Source organism: Zingiber officinale, chromosome 3B, assembly GCF_018446385.1.
Source record: "Zingiber officinale cultivar Zhangliang chromosome 3B, Zo_v1.1, whole genome shotgun sequence".
NCBI classification, from domain to species: domain Eukaryota; kingdom Viridiplantae; phylum Streptophyta; class Magnoliopsida; order Zingiberales; family Zingiberaceae; genus Zingiber; species Zingiber officinale.
This window is the reverse complement of record NC_055991.1, coordinates 14,290,132-14,306,339: the sequence shown is the minus strand read 5'-3', so window position 1 is coordinate 14,306,339 and position 16,208 is coordinate 14,290,132. Positions and strand designations below refer to the sequence as shown.

The window sequence follows — 16,208 nt, the reverse complement described above, 5'->3', positions numbered from 1 at the left end:
GCGGCTTGGTTCATTTACACCCCTACCTAGGGAGTGACTTGGTTCATTTACACCCCTACCTAGGGAGTAGGGAGGAAACCTGAACGTGTTTACTTTGCCAGAACAGCTGGAGGAAACAAACTCCATTCCGTTGTTTATTGACAGTTGGGAATACATCATCCACCGTCTAGATGGCAACGACTAATATGATTTATTGATACGACTTAATATTATACGTGTCATGCAATTCATTTATCATTTGTTTAATTCTATAAATTGCAATTAAATGAATCATTTGTGAATTATAAATTTTGAGGCGAGACCTGGGTTGAATTAGGTTTGGAATAAAAGAGTGATAGTTAATGAGATATGATCAGCTATGAGTTGAATTGATAACAACTTTTGTTTTCTTTTGAAAAAACTATTATTGGTCTTTTTTTTTTTTTTTTTTGCTTCTTCATGTTAATTTCAGTTCGTGCAAGTTATGATATCTAAGAATTCCTTTTGTAAACATATAGAAGAATACCTCACTTTCATTATCTGTGTTTTTTTCATAATCTAAATATACAGTTCTTCAAATCGATTAATCTTAAAGTAATTTATTCGACCCAAAAAACTTTTTCTATCGGCCATCAAGATAAATCCGAAAATACTCGTCCTACCATCAACATTCCAAGATTATCTTCCCACAGAAGAAAATTAATTCACATTGTGCCACAACTAGGAATCGACCAGGGAATACTTAAATAACTCTAAAAGTGCTTTACAATTGGATTATAGTTCGAGGGCTTCATTATTTGTATAAGGATCCTTTGGCCCACTTTTTAACTTTTATAAACCAGGGGATAATCCACAATATAATTATGATCGGATCGTGATCACGATTCAACCATAATTGATTATGATCCTCCTTGGGTACATCTTCCCATTCAAATTATAGTTTGGGTCGAGATGAGTGACCCAGAATCCGCCCCCTGCTCGGTGTCCAACAGCCCGGCCACCTGCCCACCGCAGGCGGTCTTCGACCGCCCATCCCGATCCAAACTATAACCTAAATTGAAAAGTAAACTCAGGAAAAGATCACAACTAATATCAAATCATGATCACGATCCGATCATAATTATATTATTGACCATCTCCTAATCCACACATTACATCACATAGTCAGATTAAGTGAAATCTATGCATTGTTGGTGGAGATAAAGTCAGATTAAGTGAAATCTATGCATTGTTGGTGGAGATAAAGGACACGACAAGTATTTTTTTAAAAAAAATTACAATTACGCATGATTAATATTTTTATGTAAAAAAGCTGAATATTTGTATAGGGCAAAATATGAAAGGGATCATTATTATCAAATTATTAGAATAATGTATTTTTTTTCAAAAAAAAAATGTGTATCATTGAAAAGATGTTCAACTAGTGTGTTTTGTTAAATTTGTTCCTCTAAAATAGTTTAAATTGTTGCACTCTCACTCGTCTATAAAAACAAGGTCAAAGTTTAACCGATTTAAGTGTTCACTAACCCATGCTTTTGCACTTCACTCATTGCTTGACGAGATTAAGCTGCAAGCAAGAGAACGAAATCGTGAACAATATAAGATCAATATGTTAGCGCCATCATGTCTTCAACCAGAGTTTTGGTGTATGAACAATGATTTAACTTAAACTCATTGTGAGTATTGATATATTTTGTCATGTTGACTTGACAAAATTATTTTAGGAGTGCAACAAGGATTTATAAACTTTAGGACGAGACCAGCAGGCAAATGCAGAGTGGTCTGTAGGCATATCATATTAGATAGCAATTTTGTGTCCTGAATCCACTAGATAAGAACTAATGTGATGAATCAGATTCAATGAAGAATCAAGTGGATGCTTATTCTAGCTATTTTGAGGAGAAAGAAAAGGAGAACCCCCACACAACTGATGAAGGATTTGATACCAAGACCTTATGCAAACACTACAAAAGGATCATACTAACTAAATCGGCATCTTTTTGCTTATTCCCCCTATTAGCATTGATGGAATCATGGAACCACATTCACAGACAATATTGCAATTGGTGAACATATGCAGATCATAGTAACTTACTCAACAACTTCATAAGCAGTTTTACATACAAATGAATCTATAAAAAAAATGGTCTTTCTGTTTTGCATAAGATCGATTATTTTGGAAATCTAGTGATATTATTCCCAAGACTAGACCAAACTGTAGAATTGCTTGATTTCTAGATTTATGATGGAGTTCCTGCAAAGTGCATTAGGAAGTAATTATTAATTGAATTATTTAGGCTAACTAAAACTAAACTATCTAAATTATTCATATTATAATGTTTTGGGGGAATCAATTCATTACTGTTGGTGCGGGAAGCATCCGACGATCAAACCTGTGTTTTGATTATGTCAAAGGATTCAAAGTTAAGTTGTTTGTTATCTAACAAGTTCATGGAGCTTGCAGGAAAGTCCTAACTGTGGTTAGGCAGGTGAAAAATCCTAGGGGGTGGTAACCCTAGGTAAAGAAAAGTCCTAGCTACGGTTAGGCAAAGGGAAAACCCTAGGGGGTGGTAACCCTAGGTCATAGGGGGTGGTAACCCTATGCGGGAAGTCTAGGCGGGTCGGAGCTTCGGGCAAAAATCCTAGGGGGTGGTAACCCTAAGTTAAAATCCTGGTGTCGCGAACCGGGTAGAAGTCTGGACGGGTCGAGGACCGAACGTCCAGCATGAAGACCAGAAGCAACGGACGCTGAGCAAAAGTTCAGTCGGTCTGGAGGACCGAACTGGCATCAGGTAAATCTCCTGAGTGGAGTAGGTGAGGACGCGTTCCCCGTAGAGGGAACAGTAGGCGTCGGGTCGACCTAGGGTTTCCGGTCGGAAATCCAAAGTCAGACCCGGACAGTCTGATGACTGTCAAACTTCATATTCATACTATCTTTATGTGCTAACTTTGTGTTGCAGGGTATTTTTGGGATTAACATATCTTGCATGGACCAAAGTGCAAAATTGGCCTCGGATGAACAGTACCGAGGCGCCTCCATAGACCTTGGAGGCGCCTCCATGGAGCTTGGATGCACCTCGGGTGCAAAGCTGGAGTTGGCTGCGAAGCACTGTTCGAGGCGCCTTGGAGGACTCTGAAGGCGCCTTGGAGGACTCTGAAGGCGCCTTGCGCCTTGGAGCTGCGATTGAAGGCGCCTTGAGCAGGATAAACGCAGAAGAAGTCAGCGCTTATCTCCGCAGGCGATTCGGCCCTGTTAGGGCGCCTTGGATAACATTCAAGGCGCCTTGAACACGCTTTATAAGCAGTGTTCGAGGCAGCAGCTAAGACAACGAATTTTGAATTGATCTCTTGCTGCGTGCTGCGAACAATACGACCTCGAAGTGCTGCGACATCCTCCCGATGACCCGGAGCTTAGTTTTTCCGTCTTTACATTGTCGTTGGTATAGTTTATTGCTTCTTGTACTTCAATTTGTAAACATTTTAACGAACTTATAGTTGTTGCCCACTAGAAGCGATCAAGGATCGCGGGCCTTCGAGTAGGAGTCGTCACAGGCTCCGAACGAAGTAAATCCTTCGTGTCCTTTTTTATTTACTTTCCGCTGCGTTATTTTTGAACGAGTTTTTACAATTCCGATAATCGAACGAAATAGCCGTGAGCGCTATTCAGCCCCCCCTCTAGCGCATCTCGATCCAACAATTGGTATCAGAGCGAGGTCGCGTTGATCTGGTGCAACCACCAATCACGCATTTTTTCGCGGTGTTTTAAATTTTTTCGGAGTCAACTGAAATTAGTAGTATTACTATATTCCAGTTTTTTTTTTGTTCGTATCAATTTCGCTCGAGGTTGGTGCAACACCACTCGAGTTAGTTCTCTTCTCAATTCTTTACTCCCGCACTGCTAATCCAAGACGTAGTCTTGGGACATATTTTTTTTTATTCCTTTTGCATATTCTCTAAATGGCCCTCCAAGAAAGTTTTAGCACTTCTCGCCCTGGTCCGAGTCATCAGACGAATCCGAATCGGATGAAGAAGAGCAAGCGAGCCTTCTCGCTCTACCAGTACTAGCACATGTTGTTGAAACCGAGTCCGAGCTCGAGTCCAATTCAGAAACCGAGAGCGACTCGGAAACTGAGTCCGAGCGAAGCCACGGATCCGCATCCGTTTCCGAAGGTCCAAACCCACTGTAAGTGCCTTACTTGCCGAAACTCAATTAGATGACTTAAGAAATTTAGTTCCTTATTTACTAAAGAAGTTGGCTAAATCCAACGTCCAGGTCAAATCGCTCCAAAAGGAGGTAACAGCCCTTAAGGAAACGACTGACTTAAGTTCTTTAAATGAACCAGTTCAAATTGGAAGTTCAACTCAAGTCCAACAACTTGAGGAAGAAAATTCCAATTTGAAAACTCAAATTAAAGAACTCAAGGACACGTTGGAACGGTTTACCATGGGTTCCAAGAATCTGGATTTGATTCTTGGAAAACAGCGAGCCGTTTACAACAAAGCCAGACTTGGATTTAAGACCAAAACAAAATATAAATCATATCTATCTTTAGTAAATAGAAATAATAAAACCATAGTTCAAGCATGGGTCCCCAAGTCAAACTTGGTCAATCAAGTTGGACTTGGACTATATTGGATCTCCAAGGATCAGATACACTACCTTGATAGACTATATCGAGACTATGATCTAGGGGGAGCAAAGACAAAAACAATATTAATAAATCGAACATAATTCAATTAAAAATTCGAAATTAAATTAAAAATTCAAAATTCGAAATTAAATTTAAAATTTAAAATTTAAAATTTAAAATTTAAAATTCAAAATTAAATCAAAATTAAAAATTAAAAATTAAAAATTAAATTAAAATTTAAAATTTAAAATTTAAAATTTAAAATTTAAAATTTAAAATTCAAAATTCAAAATTAAATTAAAAATTCAAAATTCGAAATTAAATTAAAAAATTTAAAATTCAAAATCCAAAATTCAAAATTCAAATCTAAAGTAAAATTCAACTTATAGAAGGAGGATCCAGAATAACTGGCACCCCCAACTAAACTACCCGACTGGATAACCGAACTTAATCTACCCGACAGGGTAATCGAACTTTACCTACCCGGCAGGATAAATAGGGTTAGAATAAAAAGAGCTAGGTCTAACTTGACTCACAGTACTGGTGAAGTTTTTGGATGATAGTACGTTGGGGAAACTTGGGCATCGCATGTTTAGGAAGATATGATTTCGACCTGGTGCATTTGGCCAAGTGGAACTGACCGAAGCTACCCTTAAATGGATCCTAACTAGTTAGACCAAGGTTTTGTACTAAGTTCAATGGGTAGAACTATTTGGAAAACCTCGAAGGCATGGTTACTTAAATGAGGTCCTTGTGACTCACCATAGCCCAGAAGTTTATCCAAAGAATGTCTACTTGTTGAACCCAAAACTAAACCCGAATCTAACATAAAGTTAAACAAAACCCTAAAATTGAACCATAAATCATCTCACAAAAATAATAGGATTCTCTGATTTGAAATTTAGACCGGGTGAGACGACTAAGGACTAAAAAATCTAATAAGATTAAAAAATAAAATCAAATTAAAATTCAAACATTTTAAAAATTATTTGAAAAATTCTTTGAAAATTAATTTCAAAATTATTTTAAAAATTCTTTAAAAATTATTTAAAAATCCATTAAAACTTATTTAACAAATCCTTTGAAAATTAATTTCAAAATTATTTTAAAAATTATTTAAAAATCTTTTAAAAATTATTTGAAAAATCCTTTAAAAATTATTTAAAATCCTTTAAAAATTATTTGAAAAATCCTTTGAAAATTAATTTCAAAATTAATTTAAAAATTCTTTCAAAATTATTTTAAAACTCTTTAAAAATTATTTAAAAATCCTTTAAAAATTATTTCAAAAATCCTTTGAAAATAAATTTCAAAATTATTTTAAATTTTTTTACAAAATTATTCAAAAAATCCATTTTAAATCATTTTCAAAATTATTTGAAAAATCCTTTGAAAATTAATTTCAAAATTATTTTAAAAATTCTTTAAAAATTATTTTAAAATCCTTTAAAAATTTTTGAAAAATCCTTTGAAAATTAATTTCAAAATTATTTTAAAAATCCTTGAAAAATCCTTTAAAAATTATTTGAAAATCCTTTGAAAATTAATTTTAAAATTATTTTAAAAATCCTTTAAAAATTATTTGAAAAATCCTTTGAAAATTAATTTCAAATTTATTTTAAAAATTCTTTAAAAATTATTTAAAAATCCTTTAAAAATTATTTGAAAAATCCTTAGAAAATTAATTTCAAAATTATTTGAAAAATTCTTTAAAAATTATTTGAAAAATCCTTTAAAAATCATTTTCAAAATTATTTTAAAAATTCTTTAAAAATTATTTGAAAAATCCTTTAAAAATCATTTTTAAAATTATTTTAAAAATCCTTTAAAAATTAATTTGAAAATTATTTTAAAAATCTTTTCAAAACTTATTTTCAAAATTATTTAAAAAATTTTTAAAACTTAATTTCAAAATTATTTTAAAACTTATTTTCAAAATTCTTTTAAAAATCTTTTAAAACTTAATTTCAAAATTATTTTAAAATATTTTTCAAAATTCTTTTAAAAATCTTTAAAAACTTAATTTCAAAATTACTTTAAAACTTAATTTCAAAATGATTTTAAAAATCTTTTCAAAATTTATTTTCAAAAATCATTTTAAAAATCTTTTAAAACTTAATTTCAAAATTATTTTAAAACTTTTTTCAAAATTCTTTTAAAAATCTTTTAAAACTTAATTTCAAAACTATTTTAAAACTTAATTTCAAAATCAATTTAAAAATCTTTTCAAAACTTATTTTCTAAAATCATTTTAAAAATCTTTTAAAACTTAATTTCAAAATTATCTTAAAACTTATTTTCAAAATTCTTTTAAAAATCTTTTAAAACTTAATTTCAAAACTATTTTAAAACTTAATTTCAAAATCATTTTAAAAATATTTTCAAAACTTATTTTCAAAAATCATTTTAAAAATCTTTTTAAACTTAATTTCAAAATTATTTTAAAACTTAATTTCAAAATTATTTTAAAACTTAATTTCAAAATTCTTTTAAAAATCTTTTAAAACTTAATTTCAAAACTATTTTAAAACTTAATTTCAAAATTATTTTAAAACTTAATTTCAAAATTCTTTTAAAAATCTTTTAAAACTTAATTTCAAAACTATTTTAAAACTTAATTTCAAAATCATTTTAAAAATCTTTTCAAAACTTATTTTCAAAATTCTTTTAAAAATCTTTTAAAACTTAATTTCAAAATTATTTTAAAACTTTTTTCAAAATTCTTTTAAAAATCTTTTAAAACTTAATTTCAAAACTATTTTAAAACTTAATTTCAAAATCATTTTAAAAATCTTTTGAAAACTTATTTTCAAAAATCATTTTAAAAATCTTTTAAAACTTACTTTCAAAATTATTTTAAAATTTATTTTCAAATTTATTTTCAAAATTTATTTTCAAATTTACTTTCAAAATTCTTTTAAAAATCTTTTAAAACTTAATTTCAAAACTATTTTAAAACTTAATTTCAAAATCATTTTAAAAATATTTTTAAAACTTATTTTCAAAATTCTTTTAAAACTTAATTTCAAAACTATTTTAAAACTTAATTTCAAAATCATTTTAAAAATATTTTCAAAAATCATTTTAAAAATCTTTTAAAACTTAATTTCAAAATTCTTTTAAAAATCTTTTAAAACTTAATTTCAAAACTATTTTAAAACTTAATTTCAAAATCATTTTAAAAATCTTTTCAAAACTTATTTTCAAAAATCATTTTAAAAATCTTTTAAAACTTAATTTCAAAATTATTTTAAAACTTATTTTCAAAATTATTTGAAAAAGCTTTTAAAAATTATTTTTAAATCTTTTAAAACTTAATTTCAAAATTATTTTTAAAATCTTTAAAAAAAACTTAATTTCAAAATTACTTTCAAGATTATTTTAAAAAAAATATCTTTTAAAAATTTTATTTCAAAATAATTTTAAAAATCTTTTCAAAAATCATTTTAAAATCTTTTAAAACTTAATTTCAAAATTATTTTAAAACCTAATTTCGAAATTCTTGTAAAAATCTTTTAAAACTTAATTTCAAAATTATTTAAAAATCCTTTTAAAACTAATTTCAAAATTATTTGAAAAATCCTTTTAAATCATTTCCAAAATTTATTTGAAAAATTCCTTAACTTTCATTTCCTAATATTCGAAGCATTAAATGTTTAATCACTGTCTACAAAATTATAGTTTTTCAAATCATAATCAAATTTCAAATTATGATTTCAAACTTAATTGATTGAAACCTTCAAAACTTTAAATGTTTAAACTCAAACTTACGTTACAATATCAATTTCAATTGAAATAGAATTAAAAAAATTTTATTTGACCCCAAAAAATTCTTTAAAATTTAGCTAAATAATTTTTTTTTCAAAAATAATTCTTTACAAAACTATTATTTTCAAAAAACTTAGCTAAATATCTATAACTTCTTTATGCTAAGTGCTACCCTTCAGGGGAGCTTAAAATTAAATAGCATACATTTTTTTTTTTTCCTCTTCTTGAGTGTTCTTTTTGATTTATGTCAAAGGGGGAGAGAAAAATCAAAGTTAAGAATTAAGAACTTAAACATAATGAATGAAAGGGGGAGCATAAGGTGTTGTTTTCAAATTATTTCATTTCTGCTCATGTTTAAGTTTTGCACTTACTGCCATATTTTTTTATACTTTTTTACTTAACTTTGAATCATGTTGTCATAATCAAAAAAGGGGGAGATTGTTGGTGCGGGAAGCATCCGACGATCAAACATGTGTTTTGATTATGTCAAAGGATTCAAAGTTAAGTTGTTTGTTATCTAACAAGTTCATGGAGCTTGCAGAAAAGTCCTAACTGTGATTAGGCAGGTGAAAAATCCTAGGGGGTGGTAACCCTAGGTCCTAGGGGGTGATAACCCTAGGTAAAGAAAAGTCCTAACTGCGGTTAGGCAAAGGGAAAACCCTAAGGGGTGGTAACCCTATGCGGGAAGTCTTGGCGGGTCGGAGCTTCGGGCAAAAATCCTAGGGGGCGGTAACCCTAGGTTAAAATCCTGGTGTCGCGAATCGGGTAGAAGTCTGGACGGGTCGAGAACCGGACGTCCAGCATGAAGACCAGAAGCAACGGACGCTGAGCAAAAGTCCAGTCGGTCTGGAGGACCGGACTGGCATCAGGTAAATCTCCTGAGTGGAGTAGGTGAGGACGCGTTCCTCGTAGAGGGAACAGTAGGCGTCGGGTCGACCTAGGGTTTCCGGTCAGAAATCCGAAGTCAGACCCGGATAGTCCGATGACTGTCAAACTTCATATTCATACTATCTTTATATGCTAACTTTGTGCTGCAGAGTATTTTTGGGATTAACATATCTTGCAGGGACCAAAGTGCAAAATTGGCCTCGGATGAACAGTACCCAGGCGCCTCCATGGAGCTTGGATGCGCCTCAGGTGCAAAGCTGGAGTTGGCTGCGAAGCACTGTTCGAGGTGCCTTGGAGGACTCTGAAGGCGACTTGGAGGACTCTGAAGGCGCCTTGGACCAGAAGCTTAAGGCGCCTTGGAGCTGGATTGAAGGCGCCTTGGAGCTGTGAAGGCGCCTTGGAGCTGCGATTGAAGGCGCCTTGAGCAAGATAAACGCAGAAGAAGTCAGCGCTTATCTCCGCAGGCGATTCGGCCCTGTTAGGGCGCCTTGGATAGCATTCAAGGCGCCTTGAACACGCTTTATAAGCAGTGTTCGAGGCAGCAGCTAAGACAACGAATTTTGAATTGATCTCTTGCTGCGTGCTACGAACAATACGACCTCGAAGTGCTGCGACATCCTCCCGACGACCCGGAGCTTAGTTTTTCCGTCTTTACATTGTCGTTGGTATAGTTTATTGCTTCTTGTACTTCAATTTGTAAACATTTTAACGAACTTATAGTTGTTGCCCACTGGAAGCGATCAAGGATCGCGGGACTTCGAGTAGGAGTTGTCACAGGCTCTGAACGAAGTAAATCCTTCGTGTCCTTTTTTATTTACTTTCCGCTACGTTATTTCTGAACGAGTTTTTACGATTCCGATAATCGAACGAATAGCCGTAAGCGCTATTCACCCCCCCCCCCCCCTTCTCTAGCGCATCTCGATCCAACAATTATCTTTATTAAGCACCAAACTTTACATTGCCTTCATTGTTACACTCAACTTATTGCTGTATTAGTCTTCATGAAAATGAAAACAAGAAAGTGAACAGAATATAATAATATGGGGGGAATCATCAAGAAAAGGAAATCTCAAGCACAAACTCGGTTGAATAGGATCATGTCTTAGTCTAACGTCTATTTATGTGACAAGCTACACATAGATACTATCCAGGTGTTAGGATTGAATATCGAAATTATAGTTGCACTCTTTTTCTGTTTTTTTTTTCTCTGACTTAACATTTTGAACCCTAATAGGTCTGCAAGCACAACTTCTGGATGTCGTATTAGAATTGTTATTAATCATTGATCAAGCTTAATGGATTCGTCTTCTGAAACAAGAAGTTTTGGTCCTAGAGGTACAATATCAACTACTTGGTGTCCTTCCTATATTCCTATGCATCAATAACAGTTATCTATATCCACTCCTTTTGTGAACTATTCTACTAACTATACTACTGATCTAACATTATAGACGGTATTCTTACTTTTGTTATCATTCGGATAAATCTGACCCCTTCCTCTATTCCCATCTACATTTTTGTTATATACAGGATACTTTAAGTAGTGAACATTTTTCTTCATAGCAGAATGGGAGGAAATATACAAACATCACTTCGGCAAAAGCAGAAAATGTGTAGCATAGCACAAATTGTTACAGAAAAACTAATCAGGCATAAGAATTTCAGCTGTCATGTTGTTCGGATACTAATTTACTATTGACATTATACAAACATCACGTTGGCAAAAGAAGAAAATATGTAATATAGCATAAATTGTGAGGGAAAACTAATTTGACATAGAAATTTCAGCTGTCATGTTGATTACATACTAATAAACTATCAACATTGTTTCAATCTTTCAACACCCTCACCTTATACGCCAATACGGAAACAAATTTCTATAGTAATTGCAGATCATGCATGTGGAATAGATTAGTAACTGTAATAAATATAACCAAAACTTCACCTTTATGTACCCAAATCATCGCTAGGACTGCTGTATGACGCCGTCAACATCAACCCATTTCCAGAAGTGCCTGCCTTCCAAACAAAAACTGCCTTCACTGCCTCAACACCCTCTCCATTCTCTTCTGAAGAAAACTCTCCCACCTCCGGCAATCCTTCCACTTCGGCATCAACGGAATGCAAAATGTACCTTGCAGGCAGGTCTGGGTAAGAGGCGGAAGCCCTTTCCTCCACCCTCATTTGATACGAGCCAGGTAAAATCCTTACCACATCTTTCGCAATTCCTCACGAACTGCACGCTGGGCGGCTTCCTCCACAACCTCCCCGGGCATCATCTTCTCGGAAAGGGGGCGGGACCGGTGTCGCACCGTGTCATCAGAGAGAAGCTGGTGGGATTCGACAAGGACTTCGCCTCTAGTGTTGCGGATCCTGACTATAGCCACGTTGACAACTGGGAGAACGGTAAAGGTTCCATCTTTTTCGCCTCTCGCATCATCCTGGGAATTTGGTTGAAGTTCGAGATTCGTCTCGCCATGGTTGATCTCGAGCCACAGATTGCTGAGAGATTTGGTGCCAGGAACCGCGCCCCGGGAGGCGACAGGGTCGAAGGGGAGGTGAGGCCGAATCCAATCGGAGAGACTCAGGAGACGAGAAGGTGAGCGCCAGCGGCGGCGGGGAGGAAGAGGGCGGTTTCATGGGAACCACGTGGTAGAGGCGACTGCGAGGCGCGGAAAGAAGATTAGGGGGGAGGGAGGTTTAGATAGGTGTAGGGCCGAGAGGGCGGCGGCCTCTGCGACAAAGAAGAGGAGATTAGGAGGGGAGGGAAAGGGGAAGGCGGAGAGGGCGGCGGCGGTGAGACCTGCGGTAATTCGAGATAGTAGAGTGCGCATCAAACGGCGACGGCGATGACCACCACGTGGCGGTGGGAGATCTCCATCGCCATGGCCGGACCAAGTTAAAGGAAATTTCTAGGACTAAAAAAAAAAAAAAATCACCCCAATCAAATCCGTAGTGGGAGTTTCAGCAATAACCGAAATAAAAAAATATGAACGTTGATAATAAAATGTCAACAATGGGAGATAATATCATAGTTAATGTATATAGATGAATGACAGGAGATTAGATTCTCTGTTTTAAGGATTTCATGTTCTTATACATTTTTAATCGGATGAGTTAAATTATATCTCAAGGATAGAGTGTACATCATAAAGATGTCATGATTATTTGACGAGGAGATATGGGGAGAATCTGAACTCAATGATAGACACTAAAATTAATTGCTATTGAACCATTAATAATAACAATATTAAATACATTCATTAATTTTTTTTATAGATAAAAGCATTTTTTCTAATACTAATGATTTTTATACTTTTGAAAGATTTTCCAAAAGGAAAAAGACAGTAGAATTCCGAAATTATATTTGATTGGTCAAGAAATTCCCATCAGATAGAATTGCTAGATTGATCTTGTCTATGATCTTTGGTTAATCAAGCAAAATATGTTTAGTTGACCAAAATCCAAATAACCCTTGGAGAATGGATAACCATCAAACGATGTACCAAATCTAATAAAACCCACAAATTATCTTAGTGACCAAAATAAACAGTTTGGTCAAGCAATCTACTATATCCATTGAAAATTTTTGAGTGAAGGAGATCCAGATGTTTTCATCAACCAAACAAAAAAAAAAAAAAATCAACCCACCTTGAATAAGAGTAGCTAAAAGACAACATTTGAGTACCAAGCTTGTCTAAAGTGACTTATCTATAGACATTGACTTAAATCATGCCCTTAACTGTCAAACTTGGATTTCTAACTCAAACATAGGGAGGAACCCTTTGATACTTAGTGTTGATATATCTATGCTCCCAAGTGGTTTGGTGCAACTAGGTTGCTTTAATATTTTATTTTGATATGTTGGAAAAAGGTTTATTTATTATTGTCATATCGATATGTGCATCGAATGTGTAGGGACTTTACAAAGTGCAAGTAGAGCGTGGAGAGCTCAATGGGCTAACCTAGCACGATCAAATGGCTCAATAACTTGTGGCTTAATGAGCACATTCAAGGGTATATAAACTCTTAGTGAGGTGGACTCTATGGTCACTGACGGAGCTCGCCCGGGTGATCTACTCGGGTTGTGGGCCACTAGTGAGAACACCGACGACAACATCACCTGAGCTAGTCTTCTATTTTTTTCCCATTTTTTTCTTTTTCTTCTAAGGAAATCAACTTTCCACAGTTGTTGGCCCCGGGCTATACCCCGGGTAGCCAACAACATGGCTTCGCCCTTGTCTATGGTAATGATCATGCTATTTAAAGAACTAAAGAGAAGTCTTTGGGTAAGAGGTTTTACCTAGAGATAAGGAGTCTTTTTGGCAAGTTTTAAGGCTTGTAGAAAGGATGTTGGCACAATCCTCCCATCTTGATCATAATATACTAATGTTTTTTATATATGTTTGAGTAATATATTTATTGTTTGGATATGTCAATTTGTAATTAACAAAGTCCAAATGGGTTAAGATCGATTGCACATTTGACAATGGAGAAATCCAATAGGAAGTTAGCAGATGGTAAGTCCAACGGATATTGGCATTGAAGAAATCTAAGTTCTGGTAGAGATGGAAGTCCAAGTAAGTTGAGGAGTACTAGATATTTAACAAGTGTTGAAAGGTCGAGTAGATAAAAGAGAATTGAATGTGTGATGAGTTATGAACTCCCACATGGCAAGGTTGACTACAAAGGTTCTAAAATAGTGAAATCTAGGCTAGTGGAACTCTTGCTAGGTTAAGATTGAAGTCCTAAAAGAGAGAATTCTATGCAAGTGGATCGGAAGTTCCTTCATATCAGAGTTAATTGGATGTCAAAAAGAGTTAAAGTATTAGAAGAGTAAACTATAGATAAGTAAAAGTCAAGCAGATCAAAGCTGACATGAGGTTAAAAAAGTAAAAGTTTTTATAAGTCGAAGTTGACTATATATTGTTCAACAAATGAAGTTCCAAAGACATACTCTTTGTTGAGTTTTGTTTTAAATTCAAAGTAATTTTTGTAGTGGTTTTTAGTCCCACATTGCTAAGTGGAGAAGCTTGGAAGGGCTTATATATGAAGCCCTTCCATCCTTGCTTAGCAATAATAAGAAGACCTACACGCATGCGCGGGCCAAGCCCAAATCGAGTGGATTTGGGGGGTTCGAGCCGGAAATCCATAAACCGGGCGTCACGTGCGCGATTAACGCGTGCAAGGGGGGGTGCAAATCCCCAGCCCGTGGGCCTTGCGCTCACGGGCGGCCCGGTCTGTTTTTGCTGGTTTGGTTCAGTCTGAACCAAACCAGTTTGGTTTCTGGTTTGGTCTCGTTTCTGGTCCGCGTGAGGAAACGAAGCAGCGCTCCGTGTTGATACAACGCATCCGCGCGGAGCGCGTCGTATGAGGATGCGATACAACGCATCCGCGCGTGAGAAGAGGAAGTGCGTCCCTTCCTCTGCACTGTTTCGAAGTGTATAAATACACTTCCTCCGTTCCTTCTAAAACACACCGAAGCAAAGCATTTTCTTCTGCCTTCTGCTTCTTCTTCTCTCCCCTTGTTCCGAGTTCTGAGGCTTGGTTTGCGATTTGAGGTTGAGTCCGAGTGCGGTGCTCGTTTTGGAGTGCACCTACGAGCGACGCGAGCGGTTGTCGGATCTTGGGAGGATTTTGCCGGAGAGCCTTTGCACCGTGGGCGGCAATCAATTCTCTAAAGACAGTCGGCACGTCCGACGCTTCGACCGGAGATACACAATTTCTTAACCCTTTACTGTTATTAAAGTTTATTGCATGCTCATCGTTTATTAGTGCAATTAAATATTACTGTTTTAGCATAATTAGTTCTATTACAGTTCTTACAATTTTAGAGAATTGATTATAGCATCAATAAACATGATGAACGATAGGGTAACGGGGTCTGATGAGGCTAGTGCCCGACCCGAAAAATTTTACGGGCAAAACTTCAGACGTTGGCAACAACGAATGAAATTTTGGCTTACTACGCTAGGGCTATTCTCCGTTATAGAAACAGACCCTCCTTCACCTAATGAAGAGGAACCTGCCCGTAGTGCTACCTTAGAGAGGTTTAAGCAAAGGGATTATCTCTGCCATGGGAGAATCCTGTCTGCCCTCTCAGACGCACTATTTGATGTATACTGCTCAACCTCTTCAGCTAAAGAGCTGTGGAAATCTTTGGATAAAAAATACAACTCCGAATATTCTGGTTTAGAAAAGTATACTGTGGCAAAATTCCTGAACTTCAAAATGGTTGAAGATAAATCTGTGGTTGAGCAGACACATGAATTCCAAGTTCAAATTCATGGTCTTGCTGAAGGAGATATGCCATTACCTGAAAAATTTCAGGTCTTGTCTATCATCGAAAAATTGCCTCCGAGTTGGGAAAATTTTGGCATGACTCTTAAACATCGGAGAGGTAAAATCTCTCTCGAAGATTTGATGATTGCCTTAAATATCGAAGAAGAACATCGGAAGCAACATAAAAGTGATGAAACAAGAATGCCTATGGATTTTATTCCAAAGGAAAATGTAGTAGTCTCATCTGACAAGAGGAAATTCAAAAACCAGAAAATGAAAAACAAGATGAAACCCAACCCAAAGGTTCAAAAGAAAACTGGAACCAAACCTAAGTCTTGCTGGGCATGTGGACAGGTTGGACATTATGCCAAATTCTGCCCTAAGCGAAAGGACAAGGAGAAAAACCAAAGCAATACTAAGGCACAAGTAAATGTCGTGACTGCTAGTGATGACACCAGCGATAGGTTTGTTACCTTCAAACCCGAACTAAACTTGATCTATCAACCCAATGAATGGTTAGTTGATACAGGTGCTAATGTACACTGTTGTGCTGATCGCTCTGCCTTCCTTACTTATCAGGTAATTGAAGGCACTTCCGTGACCATGGGGAACCATTCTGCAGCCAGGGTGTTTGGGATAGGACAAATTGACCTGAGGTTC

The 16,208-nt window shown here is 35.1% G+C and overlaps 1 pseudogene; it reads right to left on the bottom strand.

Annotated features, from left to right (window-relative positions):
• Positions 1-11,028: 11,028 nt before the first annotated feature.
• On the bottom strand, positions 11,029-11,902 carry LOC122054698 (annotated as a pseudogene).
• Between the last annotated feature and the right edge of the window lie 4,306 nt (positions 11,903-16,208).